The sequence below is a fragment of the Rattus norvegicus genome, chromosome X (assembly GCF_036323735.1).
Source record: "Rattus norvegicus strain BN/NHsdMcwi chromosome X, GRCr8, whole genome shotgun sequence".
NCBI classification, from domain to species: Eukaryota; Metazoa; Chordata; class Mammalia; order Rodentia; family Muridae; genus Rattus; species Rattus norvegicus.
The window spans coordinates 137,128,424-137,152,678 of NC_086039.1; the positions used below are offsets into that span (position 1 = coordinate 137,128,424).

At 39.5% G+C, this 24,255-nt stretch overlaps 1 protein-coding gene across 1 annotated transcript in view; it reads right to left on the bottom strand.

Moving 5' to 3' along the window:
* Positions 1 to 24,255, bottom strand: part of Gpc3 (glypican 3) — a 367,829-nt gene that overhangs the window by 338,654 nt on the left and 4,920 nt on the right. The gene's annotated exons all lie outside the window — the stretch shown is intronic.

Here is a 24,255-nt window from a genome sequence, read left to right on the forward strand (position 1 = left end):
ACACCAAGAAGCCCAAAGCCAGTGATTCCATTGCTATAAAGCACTAAAACTGGAAACTAATCTATAGACAGAGCAGTTTAGTGATGACTGTCTTGGGATAGCAGAACAAGAGGATAAAGAGGAGGATCACAAAGATCGGTAAGAAAATTTCTTGGAGTCATGGACACCATTATTTTGATTGCGGTGTACATGTCCAAACTGTAAATATGTACTCTTGAAGCATACGCTGTTTACTACAAAGCAGTTACACCTCAAAGTAATACGGTAGCAGCCAGGAGCACTCTGATTTATAACTGGCATCCCAAGAAGCTTGTTTTCCAGAAGGCATGATGAAGGAGGTAGGAATAATCTCATAACATTGTGTCCTCCATAATGAGGGTAAATACTAAGGCTTAATGAGTGTTGAATGCAAGGCCCTTTCTATTTGCAACTCTTGCTTTTGTTTCTGTCTTTTTTTGTGGGAAGGGGTGACTGGGGATCAAACCCCTCACCTCACACATAAGCCCATCCTCTACTGTACAACTCCTCATTTACTCAGACTCTCAGCGCCCTCCATGTGGCTAGGACAATGTGCATCTGAGCTCTCCAACTGTGTGGAGTAATTGACTAGTAGGCCAGGGGCTGCTTTTTGATTTCACCACCATGTGTGCAGAGGCTACAATCCTTAGGGGTGGCTCCCAATTCATGAATGCACATGGCAAAGATATAAGGTCCTGTATATCATACAGCTTTGCTCACTGGGGATCGTCGGATAAAGACTCCCAGTTTTGAAACCTTTCTTAATGTTGCACTATAGGCTTAATGTTGCATGACCTTCCTTTTTGTCCCTCCTTCCTTAGGGGGTCAGACCTGCACTCTGCTCTAATGACTTTCATCCTCCTTCAGCAACCTCCCTCCTTTCCTTCACACTGTTTATCCTAATAAATCTATTTGAATATCCAGTCCCATGCTGGCTCAGATACTTGTCCAATTGGCATCGGCTCTTCCAATAACCCAATCTAAAATGCTCTCTATGTGCCAGGCACCATACCACCTGTTGGAGGTACAGCATTGTCCCTGCCCAGGAGGACCTCATCATCTAAATGGATTAAGAGAGACATATCCCTAGTCCTAGAAAATAAATGTAATAAATCAACATGACTAGGATGATTAAAATATATATGTGGACAATAACGTCTGCCCAAGTCCATAAGAACCTAGGAAAAGTAAGGTTCAATAAATCTTATTGACATTAGAAAGCACTATCAGATATTTAAGGTACCTTTTAAAAATTTTGAAATTTAGTAAAGGAAGGGAGACTAGTTACCCCTAAGTTACCAGAAATTGTTGTTTTAGAACACCATGTTGTTTGAGAGTAATTGTAGTTGAATGTAGCCTTAATGCATGTGTCTAAGTTTTCTTAATTTAAGAATGAAATTCATCATCCTGTGTCTCTCATGTCATCACTGTTGAGTTCAAAGTATTGACTAAAGTTCTTCACTTCCTTTACCCAAGGGAACAGGCTGACAAACGCAGTAAAGCAGAGAGCAGATAATACGTATCAGCAAACCTAATCCAGAACTGTAATTTATACTACTGGAAGGAAAGGTGATATTTAATGGCAAAATAAAAGTTGGAATCTGAAGACATGGAGTTCAGACTTATCTCCTATAAACGTCAATCTCATATATAAGCCTTAAACCAATTTTAAATAAAAGTCTACGCTTAAAGGTTTTATGATTATAGTCACAGATACACAAAAAAGAAATCAGGGCTAGTTGTAACTATGTTCTTTCGACATGAAATTACAAAATATCATGCCATTCTAGAAGTGGAAACTGATGCAGTCTACTGGACCAAGAAGGGAAAGAGCCCCCTTGGGGAAGAGTGGCTCATCTAAATTTAAACAAGGTTGGTTAGGACATACACAAAAATGTGTATGTTGGGGCGGCAGGGGGATAGAACTCAATTTAGTAAAGCTTTCCATATACAAAGTCCCTGATCACTTAACAAGGTTTGATTTACTTCCTTGGGAAAGCAATGCCTATATTATGTGTGTTTAAACTTTCTGTACTTACATAAGTTCATAAAATTAATTGAAATAGACAAAGAAAGCCCTGTAGTTTTCTAAATTTGCCTTGGGGGTCATTTCCAGTTTTGCAAAATGGCTGAGCTATTTCTACAGGGTGGCTAGCTGTTAGTATTGCAATCATTTCCACTAACACTGGTTATGGGAGGGATACAGGGTTGAATTTTTTTCTTCTATGAAATGCTGTGTGGCTAAGATCTTATAAGGTAATGGAATGTTCTTCAATACACCTGCAGAAGGTCGAGAATGATTCTAAGCTATGGTGACACCAGTTTGATCTGCTATGGATACAATCATCCATATTTTTATTTTGGATGCCAGCACTGTATCCCTTGGCCAAGTTTTGGAAACCTCGTCATCTCATCAGGTTGGCTAAAAGCATTTAAATGGAATAAAACCTCAAATGCAAACTCTACAGGAATGACGCTAAATGTCATGAAGGTGTACGTAAATATATTCATATCCAAATGTAAATGTGAATATATAGCAATATTTACATTGTTACAATTATAACTGCCTGGTCAATCAATAAACCAGAACAGTTGATCTTAGGGACCAAGAGTTGGCTATAGAATCAAGGAAATAAAGACAATCATAAATGATGAGGATTCAGGATTTCCTATCAAAGGGAATATATACCTAATGGAAAAAATAATCTGTTGTAAATAAATTTCCTATAATCCATAGACAATTTTTTTGTCAAAAATTCCTCATGACAAATTCAACATAGAAGTACTATTCATCCCTAAATGAACTAACAGTACTGAAATTTAACCACTTCAGTGTTGTGAGCATTTGCAGGAAAGTAACAAAGCAAAATAGAATGGAGAAGAAATTTAGAGGGAATCTCCTCAACTAAATAAAGGAACTGATTTCCTAAATGGAATGAATACCAAGTAAATCGTGGGGCAAATAGTTAAGGAGACACACTAAGAACTCTACATGTTTATAATGGCAATAGCCAAAAAGATCAATTGAAGAAATAAGATGCCACCAACAAAAGACATACTATAGATGCTCGTTCTGTTGTTTAGAGCACCAGCTGCCATTCCAAAAGCCCCAGGTTCAATTGCCAGCACCCACTAGGTGGCTCACAACAGTCTGATAAGTCCAATCTCAAAGGATACATTGCCCTCTTCTGGCTAACATAGGTACTACATGCATGCGGTACACAGACATATCCAAGCAAAATACCCACACACATAAAACAATTTGTAAAAAAAAAAAAGAACAAAGGACAATAAATAGGGACATGATAAAGAAAAGGTTAAAGGGAAACATCCTAGCATGGCAATAAATAGATGAGTTCACTGTGCAATAAGTCAGAGGAGGTCAATTTTGAGAAACTTAATAACTCTCATTCTCAGATGCTAAAAAAAAAATAACTAAAGTCATTACACGGTTACTAAATTCCACTTGTTTTGAAGGATGAAAACAAATCTTTATAGTATAACTCTACTCCTCTACATTGTAAGTTCTTAAAGAGCAGAGAGGGACTCTCATCTCCTTAGAAATGTCTCGGTGATCTCAGTCAACTGATGTACGTACCGTTGAATTAATGGGAGTTGTAGACTGAGAAGACTGTCAAGAACTGTGTGTCTTCCTGGGTTTAAAAACCAGGGCAGTGGAGATATCTCTGCCAGTTTTAAATCTGCACAATTTTATAACTTTGATCTTCAAAACATCTCCAAGCATCTTGACTATAAACAAACACCTCTTCCATTTGAAGGAACTCCACAGCATAGATTTCGAATTATCTTGACCTTCAGTCTTTTTTCCTGCTCTTCCCATTGGGCCCAGCTCTTGCTTTCTGTTGCCTCCATGTAAAGATCTGACATTTTCAGCTGCCACCAACCTTCCTTAGTCAACCCCACCAAGGCTGTGAAGTAGTAAGAAAGTCTACTCCTCTTGCATAATTAACGACATAAAGTTGAGAGTGCGTATGACTCTGTGCATGACTCTCCATGAATACGTCAGTACTATTGGATTTTATTCCAAGACAGGAGGTCAGCATTTCTAAAAACACTAATAGCAGGAACAAGAAAAAGCACTTCTTATTCCATAGGTCAAAGTGCTTAGAGTCTAGTCCTTACCATTTGCCAGCTGTGCAAGCATGAGCAGCCTACTTCACCTTAATAGGTTTGTTGTCCTTATCTGTAAAATGGGATTACTATCACTCTTTGCTTCAAAGATTAAATAAATATCTTAGCCTTCTTGTTATGAGTAAACCTCCAATAAGTGTGAATTCAAATTAAATAAATTCATGTGGAGACCAGACTTTCACACCCCAAAATAACTAGAGAACAAATTGGTCCATGGTTATGTGACAAAATATGCAGTACATTTTCTGAAGTGATGAAAATAATCTATAGTTTAATTGAAGCAATGGTTAGAAGAGTGTATACATCTTTGTCAAAAGTCATGACTTAGAATAGGCACACCTTATTGTTTACAAATTATACATCAATAGTGTTGGTTTTTAAAATATGTAATATGACAATATTGTCTAACTAAGAGAATACTCATCAGACACTCTGGGGGAGTGATCAAAGGAAATGCCCAAGAGGACATGGGGCTTGAGTTAGAGCATAGAGGATGGAAAGGATTTGGAGAAGCACTAGAAGAGTAGATGGGCCAACTTGGCCAGAGACAGGCTGCAATCTAAGCTATAGTTAATAAGGCAAGAAAGGCCCAAATTTGAAAGGCCTTGAATGCAAGCCAAGACCTATCGGTCCAACCCCAGGGCAAACAACGGACAAGTAAAGGTTTTTAAGCAAGGGGCATAATATGACGAAGAGTGCTATTTAGGAAAATTAGTCTCATAGCCTGAGATTGAGAAATGGATAGAGTAGGCCCTCAAGGTCACTTCAAGTCCTTCAGTTCTCTAATTAACTTGATTATGTTCTAGATGTTGATGATTTTGCGAGACTACAAATTTAACTAATGACAATAAATTGTCAAAATCATATTAAATAGCACATCAAAACAGAAAAAATATTCATGTAGACCTTGATCCTTACGCTTCTGTAAGAGCAGATACAGCATATTCAAACAGCAACAGAAAAAAAATTGTCAGGTTTCAGTAACAGTGAAAATTGACATCTTTTCCGTATATATGTGAGTATGTATGTATGATGATTTGACACATTTCATTGTCAAGGTCTGCTTTATGAACAGTGGGGTTTTTTCCCTAACAGAGAAACACTGTGCTGAAAATAAAAATACAATATTAACATGAGTTAATATTGTACAAAGGAATATAATGATAAAAAAACCCGGATACTTCATGACTTGTAGGGACACTAACACATGTTTATTAAAATTATATATAAAATGTATCAGACATTTTAAAAGGATGTTTTTAACAAAGGACAAGTCAATTTGCCATCCAAAAATATTAACTAATTTTCTTAGCATATAATAGTGACTTGCTATTAGAATGGCACCTTTTCCCCTAATTAATCATTATCTAAATCAAATCTTACATGCTCATTAATTTCTCACTAATCAAGCTAGGAATACAGATGAAAGAAATGGCTGCACTTGAAACCATTGGGGAAAGTGATCATCGCTGATAAAGAAATGATCTTAGGGAATCCAGCAGAAGGTTATTTAGCCTGAAAGAACATGACCTTGTAGAGGGTGCACCTGGATATCAAGAGCTCAGACTTTAAATCAAAGACTATGCCTGGGGCTGCCATAGACTCGGCTTCTATAAAAGGGAGGCCAAAATGTCGCTACTACTACACTGGAGTATTGGAAGTTTAAAGCAACCCTAGAGATAAGTCATTCTCTAGGCTTGAGAATTAAAGGATGAATTAACTTTATCTGCACTGCCAACTGCCAACTAACTGCCTATCATTTCATGCCCAGGGAAAAGTTAAATTCCCAGATTTGCGTGTGCCCGCATGTGCGCACACGCGCGCATGCGCGCGTGTACACACACACACACACACACACACACACACACACACACACACACACACACATGTTCTTCCTCACAAAGTGGTTCTTTCTAGACCTCATACCCAAGCATCAGTAGGTAGGCACTCTGGAAAGACAAATTCATGGACTATATTCAATCTGGCAATCTGTTGAAAAAGTCATTCATCCAGTATTCACTGGTTGCCAACATTGTGCCAAGAATCTTGCCCAGTGCAATACAATGGGAAAGACACAGTCCCTGCCCTAGACTTCATAATTCTAAGGATTCCTAATTAGACCTCTAATCATTCTAGATATCTTAGTTCATCTTAATCTGCTATAGCCAAGTATTGAGATATTCAATTGATTCTGCTTTAGAATTTCACTATCTGTGTGTGTGTGTGTGTGTGTGTGTGTGTGTGTGTGTGTGTGTGTGTGTGTGCAGGAGTGCAGTGCCCATGGTAGCCAGAAGGAGTCAGATACACTAGACTTGTGGTAATCAGCCCTTTGTCAGGTATCTGACATGCTCTGGGACCTGAACTCTGGTCCTATGCAACAGCAGTTTGTGCTGTCAACCCTGAGCTCCTGCTGCCTCTTTTTAAAAAGTCCTGGTCTCTCCCCTTCCCATTGCTACCTTGTCACCTCACCTCTTTCCACTTCTAAGATGACAAAGTGGACTTCCTGCGCCTATATCTTTCTTTATGCATTTGATCAGAGACATGTCCATTTCTGGTCAGGCCATTCTATTTATTTCAAATTCTCCATGAAAATGGAGCAAGGGTATGGGGGATAATAACTAGGTGGGATGTTCAACACTCCAAGGAACCTGGCCTAACTAGAATGTAAAGAAGTGATAAGGCGGACTTATCGCACCATCACACCTAGTTGTGTTTGGATTGGAGTCCTATGGTAGAGAATTTTCTTGTGAGCAGAAAAAGACAGACTCCAGGGGCTGGAGAGATGGCTCAGCGGTTAAAAGCATTAACTACCCTTCTAGGGATCCTGAGTTCACTTCCCAGCAACCACATAGTAGCTCATAACCATCTGTAATGGGATCTGATGCCCTTTCCTGGTGTGTCTGATGACAGTGACAGTGTACTCATATACATAAAATAAATCTTTTTTAAAAAGTCCAAAAGATTTAGACCTTTGAATTTCCATGGCACAGTCCCTCTTTTATTGATACTTCTCACATTCTAACTCGATTCACAGCTATATTTATCTGTCTTCTCTGGACTTAAGTTCCTTGAGGGAAAGACCTTTCACTGACTCATCTTTTAATCTCAAGGGACTGATTGTGGTTTGGGCTTCAGGCCCTTCCCTTTCACATCAGGAGTCTTCTGTTCAAAAGAAATAGGTCAGATTCATTGATAACACTGGGTTGAATTTTACAATAATGGGAGAATTCACACACACACACACACACACACACACACACACACACACACACACACACAGGCTTTGTAAATGGTAGGGAACCCCTTAATATAATGACAATTGAATTGGAGCATGAAGCTAGAGTTGGACTGAAAACCAATGGTAATCATGTGAAGTTGAACACAGAATATTCTTTTAGTTTAGATTTCTTCCAGAGGGACTACGCTAAGGTAATTTCACTGTCTCCCCTAGTGACTCCCTAATTATTATGCTACACAGATAAGTAGCTAAGATCCTGTCTTTCAAAAGATGGATAATTTTTCTTTTTAATTTTTGAGATGCAATCTTCAAACACACGAACCAGAGTGACAGCAGAGAATTTCAATATCCTAGTCTAAACCTAAGGGCTCAGCTCGTCCTTCTCAATGAAATCACAATGAGATCACACCATTGGGGAGGGGTTTCTTTCACATCAAAGATCAAGCGTTATCTTCTGCTCTGTTGCAAAATCATCTGTGAGTTAAGCGAGTTGACTTTCCAAATCTGGGCCTGCTTTTTCTCAAAGGGTCTGGCCTCAAGAGCTGACGTTTTGCAAGCACAGGATAGCCAGTGTTCAGTAAGGGCACGAGATGGGACTCTGAGAGGGTACAAAAGAAGCAGCAGACTATATTCTCCTCCATCCCAAAAGCTTTGCCAATAGCGCATGAATATGGAAATAAAGCATTTCCAACAAGTTGGGCTCCACAGTTCTGCAACCCACAGAGTACCAACATGCTCTTCTCTAGGTCTGTATTTCCATTAGCCATGTCCTGACAGTCAGCGTCCTTATACTATGGCATGTAGTGGCAAAGAGAAAGACTGCCACCAAGCCAACAAGGCTATAATGCAACAGCCATTGGCCACTATACAGCCTCACATGGGACCTTTAGCAGATCACTTCGTCTCTAAACCCGCGATTCTTTTATCTTTTCAAAAAGACAGGCAACTGCTACATCTCAACGTGCTTGCAAGGACTAAATGAAAGTCTTCTTTAAGATTTCCGAGATGATTGTCTCCATGCATGCCCTTTTAACTCATGTTCATTGGCTGTTAGTTCCTCTGCTTCAGCTATTAAAATTTTACCCACCAAGTCTCCCTCGTGTAAGTAGTATGCTCTTTCATGAAAATTTTCCCTTCCCTCAGAATAAACCCTAAGAGGTATGATATCTCTGATGTGTTTCAATACACTTTGTGCCTATCTGATAGTCTGTTTTGCTAGCTAAGCTCTGCGGCCATTGATGTTTTTGTCTTATTCCTGCTATGAGCTGTGTGAGTCCATGGACCGAACTGAATAGTGATTCTCAACCTTCCAAACGCTATGACCCTTTAATACAGTTCCTCATGTTATGGTGACCCCAAGCCATAAAATTATTTTTGTTGTTACTTGATAATTGTAATTTTGCTACTGTTGTGAATCATAACGTAAATATTTTTGGAGACACAAGTTTCTTGCAATGGGGTTGTGACACACAGGTTGTGAAGCGACGGAATGGAGCCTGGTCTATGGCACACTCAAATGCTGACTATTGGACTTGTGAAGAGTCAACAGTGGGACTCCTGTCTCTTAAGGCATTCAAATACAATTTGGATAGCCATATCAGAGATCACCGAAGAAATTCTGCAGTAATGGTCTCTCTATACGTCCATGAAGGCCATTCTCTTACTTACTAGTCACATTACCTGCCTAAGCTTTCCGAATCAGAAGAGAAGTAGATGTTCCATAGCCAGGAATGTACAAACTGCTCCCTTTGTCATAAGCAAATATGAAACCGTTTCTACCAAGAAGGTCTCATCTGCACAAGCTATATTAACCACTGTGTACACAGGCCATATCTGTATTTTGAGCCTGTACCTAAAAAGGCCGTCTTTTGTTTCACAGATGTTTCTGGCTTACAAATCTCCCTATTGCTAGTACTGCAGCAAATCACAAAGAAGAGGTGGGAAGCTGCAGCACGCCAAAAGTGCACCATCACCTTGATCCCGCAGATCCTGTGAAAAGGCTTTTCAGGTTGGTAATAAGCAGTAATTGCTTTCCTGTGGCTAAAGTGTTTAGGAAAGAAAATAGACTTTTCAAGGAAAAAAATCTGGAGTCATAAGACAAAAATCTATGCATGGTAGCCTATTGTGCTTCAAAACTCTTTTCTTTGGATCCAAAATGACTTTTTGACTCCCCATGTCCTCAGTTTAATCATGTGGAAAAAAAAATGGGTTAGCAGCAGGTACTATACACACATCCTTCTTTGGAAAACTCTGACATCTGACAACCTACTTTAAGCATTCCTTGAACAAATTCCCTTCGAGTATCAGGGTCCCCTAAGATGATGTGATTCAAGAGGGCCCAGAAAGCTCACATGTACTAGTGCTATCTCATAAAAAGATATGTCTATGCCCAGCTCCTGAAACGCACCATTGTGGCCTTATTTGGACAAAAAGGGGGTCTTCAAAGAAATAATTAAGAATCTGGAGATGAGGTTATTCTGGATTATCTTGGTGGAGTCTAAGTCCAATGACAGGCATCTATGTAAAGACACACGGCAAGAGAAGGACATGTGAAGATGGAGGCAGAGGTGGTAAGGATATAGCCACAGAAAAGGAGCCACCAGGAGCTCAGATGCAAGGAAAAATTCCTTCCCCGGTCTTCAGAAAGGCACGGCTGCTTGACAGCCTTCCTTGGATTTCTGATCTCCAGAACTGTGGGAGGTGAGGTAACAGAGCCCATGTTTGCAGTCATCAAATTGGAGGGATTATGTTTTGGCAGCCTTGGGAAACATACACCATCTCCCCTTCTACCTCACCTAAAAGCATCAGCCTAACGCTGTCTAGATGTTTCACCCGGAGGATGTTCTAGCGAGTGCTGTGTCCACATGCAACAATCCTAAATATGACCTCCCTGCTTAAGAAGGGGTTTTTTTAAGAACCTTCCTCCAGCAAAGCAAAGGAGATAGAGAGACGGAGTATAGAAGGGACAGGGAAGGGGATGTAAGAAACAACAACAAAAAGTAAAGATCAAATAAAAGATGAACAAGGAGCATGGACACAAACCAAATTCTATTGAAGGTCACCCCTAAGGTAAATATACTAATATAACACGCTGTCTTTAACTACACTTCTTACATAATATACGGAGTTAGAAGCTCTGCAGAAGTGAAATATGCAAAACAACACTGCCTCAGTTGTTGGCCCATATTCCAGAAAGTCCAATAGGAGGCTGTTGGGACCAATCCAAATGCCTCCTTCTCGATGCTCGAAGGCATTTGTTATCTAGTGCTTAACAAATTAGACTTGTTTTGGATACATGAAAAAAATCTTTTTCAAGAGATTAGCAATTAAATAATCAGAAAGGAAGCTGGGCAGTAATGAAAGCTGCCCATGAGTCTGGACCTGAGCCCAACACTGAGTTTGGATTTTAATTCCCATTCCCCCTGCCTTACTCCTTAGCATTTCTGGAGATGCTATTTAACCAGCTCGCTGGCAAATCTTCCCGATGCCCAATTGGCCTTACCGTGAAGATGCTTTCCCCAGCTCTAATGGCTAACCTACATTTCAGTTTCAAGCCATTGCACCTTGTAATTACATTCTCAGCCACTGTAAATAATCTGCGGCCTCTATTATATCGTTCCTCTTTCCTTAGCATAGAGATTGTGGGAAGGGGAGTGGCTTGCCTTGTTAGTGAAGCATGCATACTGCATCTAAGCAGACAGCAACCACAAGAAAACCAAATGCTCTTTCTAACCCTATGCGAGAAGAGCTGCTATCAATCATTTCATTTGTCTCATCTTTCAGCTTATCTGAATGACTGGATGTGCTCCAGTGCTGTGACGTTCATGCCATCTTGGGGAATAGCTAGGTAAATGCTCCAGTAATGTTATCAGTCTTCACCGTAGTGTTGTGTTAGAACTTGAATCTAAAAAGCTGGAATGGACCTCGCCACACTCACCCATGTAAAAGGAATCAAAATTCTCACTAATTGGTCACCCTCGGGCATTTCACTAAAGTTGAAACCTGGTGATATCCTCTTTCTATCCTCTTTCTATGGAAGAGATTTAATAGAGGAGAGAGTGCTTGAGAAGGGAGTTGACAAGGAAAACATTGCAGACTGCAAGAAGACTGGAGACATGAGTTTTGGTAGGCTGAGGTTTGAAGTCAAAGAATATGGTTTCAAACACACACACAGAGAGACAGAGACAGAGACAGAGACAGACAGAGAGAGAGAGAGAGAGAGAGTGTGTGTGTCTTGGAGTGTGTGTTACATTTATTGTTTTCTAAAACTGAGGAAAGTGTAAGAGTTTTTTCTTTTTTCTTTGTTGCTCTCTTTACAAACTATGAAAACAAAATAAATTATCCATACAGGAGACTTGGGGCTTTCCCCATCCTTTGCCATAATTTTAACTGAAAAACTCAAAAAATATCCCATAGGAAGTTGAATATCTTATTAAACTGTGGATGAGGCAGAAATAGAGCTCTTGGGAGTCCAGATCTAGTTGAATGCGCTTGTCTGGACCCATAGTCTCCCCGCAGATTGCCACTCTTAGGACTTGCCTCCAGCTCTTGAGATACAGTGATCTGGTTCAGGAATGTCTGCCTCGTTTAATTTTAGCCTTTCTTGCAATGAAATTGAAAATAAAGGAGAAATAGTGACAAGGGAAAGATGGGGCCAATTATTCCCCTCCCCCGACCATGCATATCTAAGGAGTGCTGGTTTCAAGATAGCTAATGCTACAAGTGGGCTGGGGCACAGAAGGAAAGAGATTAGCATAAGCAGGTAAGGAGTTCCATTGGAAGAACAACTTTCACTAAGCAGGAAAGAGATGCCTATGGCCACAGGCTACAAAAGTGTATTCAGAAGGCAACATCACAACCAGTTCAAGACACTGGTTTTTCTAGGCACGCCTCCTTCCCTTCAACAAGTATAAAGAGCTTCATCTTTCTATGCATCTCATTTCCCTGTCAAAAACAGGGATAATGGAGTATTTGACATTGAATCCTTAGCATCTTATACATACTCAATTTTCAAAACAAGTTTCCTAAAAATTCTCAACCTATCATGACAACAAAGGAAAGGATATAATTCTGGAGTGAAAAAGAACTGGGTTTAATTCATTGTGTGCCTACTTGATCAAAACAAGTAACTAAACCTCTCTAAGCCTTGTTTTCCTCATCTGTGAAATGGAGGGAAAAGATGTAGCACCTGGTAGTGCTGTTGTGAGGATTAAGTGAGATGTTGCCCATAAAAGGCTTAGCACAGTGCCTGCCTCAATAAATGTTAACGATTATTAGCACCACCCCCACCACAGGTGCCCAATAAAAACTTGCTGAATTGAAGTCACACCAGTTAGAATGACTAGCAGATGTGAAAGAGACCTGGGTCTTTTCTTTTCTCTCTCCCTTTCTTTTTTTTTTTTTTTTAAGTTTTTCCCACCTAGCTATGCACCAGACAACAACTTCTGAGGTATTTTGGGTAGGTGACTGGTTTGGGAGCTTTGGTTCTTTATTTTATTTTATTTCATTTCATTTATTTACTTGTGTGTGTTTGTGTCTATGTGTGGTGTGTGTGTGTGTGTGTGTGTGTGTGTGTGTGTGTGTGTGTAGGATACAATAGAAATACTTAGGCTACACTTTAGTTATCAATCTTTTTTTTTCCTCATTCAAAGCAGAAACCCAAATCTGGCAAAGTCAGGCATATGATTTTCCAAGAAATATGACAAGGCTATTAAAAACTCTAAATGAAAGTTGTGTAATGAGCACGAATCTGAATCCATTTAAATTTCCTCTAGACCTAGTATTTCTAGCAGGATTCTTAGAGGGTTTTTTAAAGTGTGCTTTTGCAGTGTGAGGAAATCAGACCCTAGAAGATAGCAGAATTTCCTCCAGCGTGGGGGTAGGGAGACAACATGCAATTGTAATGAAAATTAACCCCTGAAATGCACTAGATTTTATTACCAAATGGATGCCTGAGGAGATTACTAGATTTTTAGGGTCTTTACTATAAAGAGAGCAACCTGCATGCCTGAAATTAGAAGAAGAGACTCAATTATCTAGTAAACTGAGATTTCAAACCACCCTGCTTACCTAAATGAGAAAAGCTGCTTAGACTAAAACGTCATTACTTCTATTTAGACAAGCCTTAGCAAAGATATACAAGGAGCTAAAGAATGGGACCCCACATTCTTCTCTAAGCCACAACAATGCCTGTTTATGTAAATAGGATTTTCAATAACACAACAGAATCAAAAAAAAGTTTTCATTACTGCGTCTGAAAAAAATGCAAACACAGAAGATGAAAGACAGGGGGCTTTCACTATGATGTGTAGTGAATATCCTAAAATATTTATTCTGTTAGTCTGAGCCTGGATGCCAAGCAGATCTCAGAAACAGGCACTTTCTTTCCGTTTTCAAAAGTCAGTACAATTTGAGGCACAAAGAATTCTCTGATTTCATGGCAAGTTGACTTCACAAGCCATTCAAAAATCCAGTTCAGAAAGAAACAAAGGCAATAAGTAGTAGGTTGTCTACTTGCCTTCCTCTGGCAGCCCCTTCTAAAATCTGGGCCAAAAGTATAAATACTCTTACCTTCGTCATCATCATCATCATCATCATCATCATCATCATCATCATCATCACCATCTGACAATCAAAAACTCCCACATGACCATAACAACCTCCAGGCACACACTGAAAGCTCATTAAAGAATATAGGAAGGCTATTTATAGAAGAACTAAACAAAGAAGGAAGGAACTATTAGGAAACTTAATTAGACTGTTGATGGTTTTGGCAACTATTACTATTTGTTTGAACTCAAGTGTCTGCCTGCTTGACAGGTATTGATGACTAGAGAGATACCACATTGCTGGGCTTTTTAAACTGACCTTGTAGATTTTCAGTTCAAGAACTCAAGTTTTGACCTAAACTCTGTTCATCAGCCTTGCTGATACTCTTTAGGCAGCTGATAAGAGGGAGAAATCCTTCTTGCTCATTAGGCCAAGAGCTGCTGTTAAGCAAAGGGCTGGGTGGGGGGCATGCTCAGTGGCCCAGAGGAATGTGCTGGAGTCCACATATAAAGCCAGCCCTGATTTGGGGTTAAGAATTTAACCTTAAAAGGCTGACAAGTCATAAATTTGCCTGAGGTTCATATATATGTGTGACTTTCACAGTTTATATTTCCTAGCCAGGACCCAGAGTCAAAACATGGTCCCTGATTAATGAATGGTACTAATTGTTCTTCCTGACTTGAGAACATTAGTCTTTATCCATAATATTTTCTTTAAAAACACACAATCTCATACCTCAAACCTTCTGGCTTAGGGGAATTTAGGGAACCAGTTAGAAAAAAAATAGGACAAGAGACTAATGTTATCGGTGACATGGCACTACAATTTTGATAGTCCTGATTGACTTGAAAGCTTGCATTCCGCTGTGTCCATCAAGCAAAATGCAAAAGAATGTCCTCCAAATCTAAATATCTGTCTGAGATAAAGCAACTGTTGTTGACTCTACACACACTCACACACACACACACACACACACACACACACACAGAGAGAGAGAGAGAGAGAGAGAGAGAGAGAGAGAGAGAGAGAGAGAGAGAGAGACCAAGCTAGCTGCAAATTTTTGGGGGAGAAAAATTGAAATATCTTCAAGCACATTTTGTCTAACTTATTTTATTAAATATTTATACACACAGTGTATCACCTCATAACCTTGGTCAAGCTTGGAAGAGATAACAGATACAAGACACACAAAAGATCCCCATAAGTATAAAGACAAAGAAACAGTATCACAGAGCAGTCCGATTGGAACACCATCTCAAACCTGAAGTCAGGGTTGAGTGAGACTGGAACAATGGAACCCACAAAGGAAACAGGCACCCTGAAATGTGATAAGGTCATTAGGGAGAATGTAATTTGGTTAACCTACCAGGTAGGTGTTAGTTCTAACAGATGTTAGCAGAATTTCAATGGGGCTCCCTTATCTTTAGGGAAAAAGAAAAGGCATAGGGGAGGGATCTTAACCAGTGAGCCATCTCTCCAGCCCTGTAAGAGAAGGAGTCCTAGGAACAAAGATGCAAACCACCTCTACTGAGAACTATGATAAAGTGACAGATAATGTCAGCTACACAATTCATGAGCTACTCATCAAATATACGGAACCTTGTTCTGTCTATACAAAAAGCTTTTTAAATACTCTTGATTCTTAGAAAGAGGGACATTTTAGAGTATTTCACTTCCAAACTACATATGGAAGAGAATTTCATAATATCCCAAGAGAAGTAACAAGGTACCCAAACCAAATATGTGGCAGAATCACTGGGCACAGGCAGATGAGGAGGAGGAAGAAAACAAGAAGAGAAGGAAAGAGGAGGAAAAAACTCAGGAGCTATAGGAAAAGGAAATACAATTGAAAGCCAAAATGCAGAGGAAAATACAAAACATTACACTCATCTATTTCTTTAGGAGAAACAAGAAACACAAAACCACTCAATAAATATAGCAAACCGTAAAACACCTTCTGTTTTAAATTATAAGCAGTTGAGGGAGTATGTGAGGATGGAAGGGAAGCAGAGGAAAGGAGATAGATGAAGGAGAGCCCTTGTGATCACCCTTAGCCATGGGGTGTTAGCTAAGTAGCTTGGGCTGCTCATTAGCACTGATCTGGGAAGTGTTGGTGAGATTTTCAGGGATTTTACCCTTGAGTGACAGTTGGTAGTCAGTGCTATTAGGAACAAATTTGAAAATAAAACTGGATGATGCTGGAGGAAGACTCTAAATGACTGGATTTCAGTGTCTGTCACCTTCAGGTTTTGTGAATGAGGCAAACTTACTTCCTCAAAGAACAAAGAAACACCAATCTGGCGGCTTTTGAAGCTCCCCCCCTCCACAAAAAAACCCCTTTAGGTAACGTTATTAAATTGACCCACAGCACTGAAATTTCAAAGGCAAGCAATGACTTAGATTTGAGAAATTAACATTTGTAGAAAACGTTCAGAATACAGTGAGGAGAAAAACCTTTATTTCAGAAATAAACTTTGATGCTTGAAAACAAAGCATAAACTCTGTTTCTGAAATAGAAGGATCTGTTAGAACCACTGAGTACAGTTCTTCCATGGCTCTTTGAAACCTTGTACAGTGACTTATGGAAATGACCAGAAAAGATAGACCTCAGAAAGACAGCAAAAGTAAAAGCAAGAAACAATTCACCCATTCCATCCCCCTAGAGAAGAAGCAAAATCATGAGTGGAGATATTTGCCCCTGGTACAGCACTGAATTGAGGCAAGGCCTAGACTAACTTTTACCACAAAGGAGGTGTTTCCTAGGCCCCAAAGTTATTAGCTACTCAAAAATGTTCCTGCATGCTTGGCTCTCCCCACTCCTCTCTATGGCTAGTTCAGTATCCAATCCTCATTTATCCTTTCTCTGTCCTGCTCTCCTTCTTTCATTACCTCTCCTCCAATCTGTCATCCCATCCATCTCTCCTTCCTCCTCTTTTCTTTCCCCACTCCCCCATGTATACCTAATATATAGGTCCCCAAGGCCACTTCAGTGAAAGAATGGGCAAAGCACAGATGTGAAAAATGACAAGGATGTTAATTGATGTTTCTAACAAGTACTGCACAGTTCTTTTTTACCCTCATCTAACTTGCACTTGGAAGCTTTTCTCCAACTTTTAACACACATACAAATCACTAGGAGACCTTGCTGAAAATGCAGATTTTGATCCAGTTATAGGATAGCAAAGGGATAAGAGTAAGAGACATTATGTAGATTTGCAGGACTTGGCCAATTAATATGGGTATGAAAATTCACAAGACAATGTCAAGGTTTCAAGTCTGCATCAAGGGGGAAAACCATCACCAAAAATGTAGAAGCTAATGAAGAGGTTAGCGAAGATAGGAAACGAAAATGATAGGGTGAGTAATTTTTGGCTCTGCTTAAGGTGAAGCACTAACGAAGGACTTTCTGATGGAGATCTTTAGCTGGCAATTGTGGGATTCTGAATTGTACAGCAAGGGAAACATCAGATTGAAAGGAGATGTAGAAACCATTGAAACATGATAGCGCAGTCATGGCAATGAGTAAGCAAAGACAATGAGGAGGGCATAGAGGACACATGGCACTGAGCACCCACATCTAACAAAGGGTACAATGAACAGACTGGACAAGCAAAGGCAGAATCAAATACAAAGACCTGGAATGTACAGTATCTCAAAAGGCAAAGGAATGTGACACTGCAGGTCAAAACTTTCTATGTGCATAATGTTATTTCCCTCACATTCCGAAGGATGAGGATACAGGGTAAAAAGCATTAGAGATGGAATAAAACGAATTTAGATTTTAGTCCTGGCACCACTATTTATACAAACTGTGGGAAAGGAAACCTTTCTGGCCTCAGTTTTTCTAACTATAAAATGGGCATGCACCACCTCCCTTTCAGGTTGGCTTTATATATTGTGATAAATTACCCAGATAGTAAGTGGCATACAGTAAGTACTGGGCAGGTGTTACTTTCTATGATAGTCTCATATGGGGGGAACTATCCAGTCAACCTAAAAACGACCGACCCCCAATCTAATAGAAACAAAGGACTTTCAAGTATGTGTTGAAAGAAACTAGAAACTAGGCATAGTTAAGAGAATTTGGTGTTTTTGCCAGGGACTGCATTTCAATTCCCAGCACCCCCATCAGGTGGCTCATGAAGCCTGTAATTTCAGCTCCAGACGGTCTTGATGCCCTCTAGTGGCATCTGAGGGCAAGTGCATACCTAACACATGTAGACATACACTTCGACAAATTAATAAAACAGCAATCTTTAAAAATGGAAAGTAGAAACTCTGGTGAAGGCAACCTGTTAAACAATAAAGAAATTTAGGACACCTCACTTTCTCTTCACCAAGAAACAAAAGTCTAAAGACACTTAACAACACTGACTGCTCTTCCAGAGGTCCTGAGTTCAAATCCCAGCAACCACATGGTGGCTCACAACCATCTGTAATGGGATCTGACGCCCTCTTCTGGTGTATCTGAAGACAACTACAGTGTACTCACATACGTACAATAAATAAATGATTCTTTAAAAAAAATGAAGAATGATCACCCTAGTTTTACAAGTATCCCTAGACTTTGCTTAGAACCACATGTCTCAGAGGCTAGCCTACATGGAATCTAGTCCAAATCTCCCAAAAATAGTGTAACAGCTTTCATCTTATAGAGTTGGGGAGTTCCCAATGGGGGAGGAGTCACAATATTGGAATGAATAAGTCCTTCATGAGCACTTGCATTGTGTACAAATGAGATACATGGAAACAAGGCTTTCAACTTCCCACTCTCTCTCCCTCTCCCCCTCTCCCCTGCTCTGTGTGAATGTACATTTGGATGTTTGGTACCTTCTAGCTTGGACTATGACAACATAGACTCATACTTCCTCTAAATCTGGAAAGTTCTTGAAAGATTGGTTGGATTTATTTCTAATCACAACATGTTGGCAAAATATATTTTAAGGTATGCCCCATGCAAAGGCCTGGAAAATACCATCCACACCCATGGAACCACTTGAGCCTATATACTGATGAGTCCCAATTATGCTTCATCACTTGGTGGTGAGCTCCCAAGATTTCAGTTACCATCTATCTACTGATAAATCTTACATATGTATCCCCAGCCCTGATTGCTCTCTATTGTGTGATCCAAATAACAACCTGAATACCTACGTCCATGCTAAACATGCTCCACAAACTCAGTCTGTTCAAAATTGAACTCATTATTTCATCTTTTAAATATACTCTTCTAAACTGGCTGTGGTGTTACATCTCTAGTTCCAGACCCTCAGAGAGGCTGAGGCACAAGGAGAGCACGAGCCCAGGAGTTTAGAGACCACTGGGAAATATATTTTTAGCCTCTCCCACCTCATTATTATGTGTAGGTACATAATCTGTGGGTGTGAACATGTGACACAGCCCATGGCTGGAAGACATGCTTCGTGCATTTAGCCCTCTCCTGTCTTTCTGTGAGTTCCAGGGATTGAACTCAAGCCATCAAGCATGCCTAGCAAGAGTGAGTGAAGGCTACTATTCCTTTTCTTCCCTGTGGTTTAAGACCTTTGTTGTCAATAGCTCCATATGCCAAGCTAGCTGGCCCTCAAGCTACCAGGGAATCTCCTATCTTGCCATAGGAGCACTAGGATTGAATGTGCTTACTACCATGCTAGCTTTACATGGATCCTGAGGATTTGAACTCAGGTCCTTATACTTGCAGGGCAAGCAGTGAGCCATCTTTCCAGCCCTTCCTTTTGTCATAAGCCTCTACTTCTCTCATGCCTCACACAACAGCACTATGTTTTTTAATTGTTTCAGAAATCTAGCTTGAAAAGTATATTTGGAGCCCCATTCACATACAATACTACCAGTGCTAGAAGTGGTCCTCCAGAATGGACCCGGCTCATAGCATGGGCTGACTGTAGTTACTTGATGAGGATTAATATCTCCACACTTGAGGAAAGAATGAAACCTGATAACTGAGCTGTAGGCCTGTGATATCAGGGGCCACCAGTACAGCAACAATTTGGGGCCAATGTAAGGAAAACACATTTTCCTAGATCTGTGGAATGCTGTGTCCGTCAGTTCTTCCCACTGAAAGTTAGGCTCACATTCCATTAGACATGTCCAAATTTTTGATGTTGTGACAAGATGTCATCATTTACAGAGTTCATGATCAAGTTATGAAACAAATCTCATAAGGTTTTGAGTACTTTTACAATTTTCTGTTGAGCCGCATTCATAGATAGCTAAACTACCCCATAGGTGTGTGTCACCCACCAGCAACAAGTTGGACACACCCTGCTTCTGTTTTAGCCGTACCATCTGTGCGTATGCAGAATACACTTGGAACACATGCACATACATGCCTGTTGAAGCTAGGCCCATCCCTGGAACTGAGAAGCTGTGTTGTAGGAATATGAGTTATATTAAAGCACAGCTTTCCAATCACAAATACAAGCTACAACTATGAAAGCCTACCCACTGCTAAGAGTAGCAACAAATTTGATCTGAAACAATGTGTAATTAACTATGATTATCAAAATAATAATTATAGCTATAAGTGTGTACTGTATGAATATATATGCATATACATATTCAAATACCACCATTTAAGTAACACCCCAAGAAAATCTCTGTGTCACCTTCTCTTCAATCTTCTTAGGCCAACAGGACTCCCAGTGCCAGTGTTTCACCTCCATCATCCTTCCTTCATTCTCTGCTGCAAACCAGTTTAGACAACCATACATCCAAGGAAACATTCTCTAGTTACATGTCATCCCAAGCTTCACTGGACAGTAGTCAAGTCCTTAAGAGTCTCTCTTCAAATGTTGGTTAACTATGTAATAAATTACAGTAATAATCCTGTACAAGCTACTGTACTCACCAGTCTAGAGGAGGTCATGATTCAAATATGGCTCCTGCATTGAGTGAACAGTAGGTTTGGATGAGGTTGTGAATTCCATATATACTTCAAAATCACGCAAAGTAAGAAGTATGACAAAATGTTCAGATAAAATGTTCTGGGCAAGGAATACACCTGTGGTGCCCCTGTCTGTCTGTATTATCTCTGAACGCATGGACTTACAAAACTCCATGTTCAGATGTTTGCCAGCCCTCTCTGTCTGTTCTATGCTACCAGAATGTGAGCTTTTAATCTCCTCCCTGTGTCTGTCAGTCTATCTCTTCCTCTTCACCACTTTCCCCTCAACTTCCATTATGCAAAGCCAGATGTGTAAAGAGCAATGGAGAGTCTCAGGGTGTCAATACTAAACAGGGAGTGGTGGGAGAGTGGGGACAGAACTGGAATTAAGAAAGGAGCTTTGCAAGTTATTTTATTCTGCCATATACAATGTCTCATCCTGCAAACATATTTTGGAAGATGTCCTTTTAAACAGAACATCAATCTTAGTGGCATAAGTAAAAAATAGTAAACACTAAGGATGAAGTTGGTTCCAATCAGCTTGTTATAGGGAGGAGGGCTTAATGAGTATGCTATAAGAAAGCGATCTGTTGAGCAGCAGGTAGAGCATCGCGCTTCTTTAACTGATACTGTCCAGCAATGTTTTCATAAGCAACAAAATTTGACAGATCTATATAGTAAAGAAAATGCATGAATGTATAGATTATATAACTTTACCTTTAAATTACTTACAATTGCCTTGGAAACAAGAACAAAATACTTACCCCTCTTGTAAGGTCTGGCGAGTCTGCTTCCTCCAGGGAAGGAAGGTGCAAGCAACTGAATTAAACCGTCATTGTTCTTACTCACCTATAGGTAACTTGAATTAAACCGTCATTGTTTTTACTTACCTATAGGTAACTTGATTTTTTTTAACCTGAAAAAGTGACTCCTTTTTTAAAAACCCAGTAAAATTAAATCAATACTTAAATACTAACTTTATTCTAGTACCTTCTAACTGCATTCATTTGGTCAGTAAATACATACCTATTGTTCACACTAAATGCAGATATAAAAATGGATACCATATAAACCCTAACCTAAAGAAAGAGATACCAGGCTTGTGGTAGGAATACCTATGAACCTGTACCTTGTGGCTCCTATAACCAGGATTTCGAGTTATTTTCAAAAGGAAGACTCCAAGGGATCAATGGGAGTTTTGCCCTAAAACTATGCCACCTTATCAGTTTATAACAGACACGTGCTTCACTGTGGAAAAAGATCATGATTTAAGCACTCTAACCTTGTTGAGAAATGAACTACTCTCATCTTGCTGTGCATGGGTGCATGCAACGGGTAGAAGTTTCTTTTTATAATGGCTTTGAGTTCCCTCTTCCCTCTTCTCACCATTTTCACCTATATTTTATCTCCTCTACTATCAATTATTTATCAATATAAGCCTCTTAAGCACACTTCAAAGAGCTGAGTAGATTTCCTAATCTGGCATATAAATTCAATTTCAGCTCCTAGAAGTAATTAACTGTTCAGAACACTAGCGATGCAATGACTCCGTCATGAGAAGAAATACAAATTCTCAAATGTGGCTTTGCTCATCTCCACACAAAGAGAAGCCAAAGTGAAAAATCTTTCTTCATAATCATGGGTTTAAGTTTGTTGTTGTTGTTGTTGGTGGTGGTGGTATTTAAATGACAAGAATTTCTGATAATTAGCATATATATATATATATATATATATATATATATATATATAATTCAATTGTCCTAATTTGAAGTAGAGGAGTAAAGCTTCCTTTTTTTTTTTGAATTTTTTTTTTTAGATTTATCTTGATTTTTTTTATGTATGTGAGTACACTGTAGCTGTCTTCAGACACACCAGAAGAGGGCGTCAGACCCCATTACAGATGGTTGTGAGCCACCATGTGGTTGCTGGGATTTGAACTCAGGACCTCTGGAAGAGCAGTCGGTGCTCTTAACCGCTGAGCCATCTCTCTAGCCCCCGAATAAAGCTTCCTTGTATGGACCCACAGTATTCCAGTGGGTACCTTGCCACTCACACACAATTTCAAAATGCATTTTCTCTACTGATATGTCCATTGTGACACTGCTTTCAGAACCATGTTCTCTGCTATCATAGTTCAGGAGGTAAATTCCCAGTTACTTAATGCTGTCTAAAATCAGTCTGGGGAACCATGGCTTGAATCGATTTTCAGATATTCATTTCCCTTTTAAGAGATTTATTCATTTATTTATTTATTTATTTATTTATTTATTTATTTATTTATTTATTTATAGTACACTGTAGCTGTCTTCAGACACACCAAAAGACGGCATCAGATCCCATTACAGATGGTTGTGAGCCACCACGTGGTTGCTGGGAATTGAACTCAGGACTCTGGAAGAGCAGCCAGTGCTCTTAACCGCTGAGCCTCCTCTCCAACTCTGATGCTTATTCTTAATGGAATGCTAGAATCCTGTTTCGAGTCAAACATGCTGCTAAATATGGGCAAATAACTAAGGGATTTTTCTGCCTATACTTTCCGTGAGACCCTAGATTACCAAATACATCAAACCCATTTAAAGGTCAGCTAGGGCTCAATGGATGGCTCTTAAAACAGTCTCTTGAGTTGAGCCTGTAGAGGAATTCTGATCTCAGGGTACAGAAACCCATGAGGTACTTCAACAGATCTGTGCATGTCTCCTAGTTAGATTTCCAAATATGGCAACACCAACATTAGCAAGAAAAAAGTGCAGCTGACATTAAATCAAAAAGAACTTGATTTAGGAGAGGTCGGTCTTTTGATTTATGTGCCATAATAATTGTTGATCTTTAACTATACTAATCCAGGCATAACAGTGCTGCTGACTTCAATTTGTTCTTTGGGTATTCAATATTAATAAGCCCAACTAGTTATTAAGAGTCAGCAGATAACTGAAGTAAGCCTGGATCTGTCTACAGCCAAAATACATAAAGATTACGAAGTTTATCTACACACCCTAAGAGTGTGCCATAGCATTGGGCTTAAGCTTTTAAAATAAGCCTGAGAAAGTATTTGAAAGTTCATGTAAAATACTTAATGATCTAGAAATTCTTTTTTGTTAATTATCAACCAAATGCGGCATGGCACTATTAGCATTGTGTTCGATGCTGCTCAAAGAGCTTTCCCTTTAAGAAGCTTATAATCTAAAACATACAAATAACCATATGCAGAAAAAAAAGCTAGAGATCAGAGTAAAAGGAAGCATTCACAAAAATGTACAAATTCAGCACGCCAAAACTTTTCAGTTGAGCAACATGATCCCCAGTGAAATTCTTTCCAAATGATGTATCGTGTGCACAAGTTATAAGTGATTATCTTCAATTTTCTTAGAAATGAGTAATGAGATCCTTCTTAAGACCC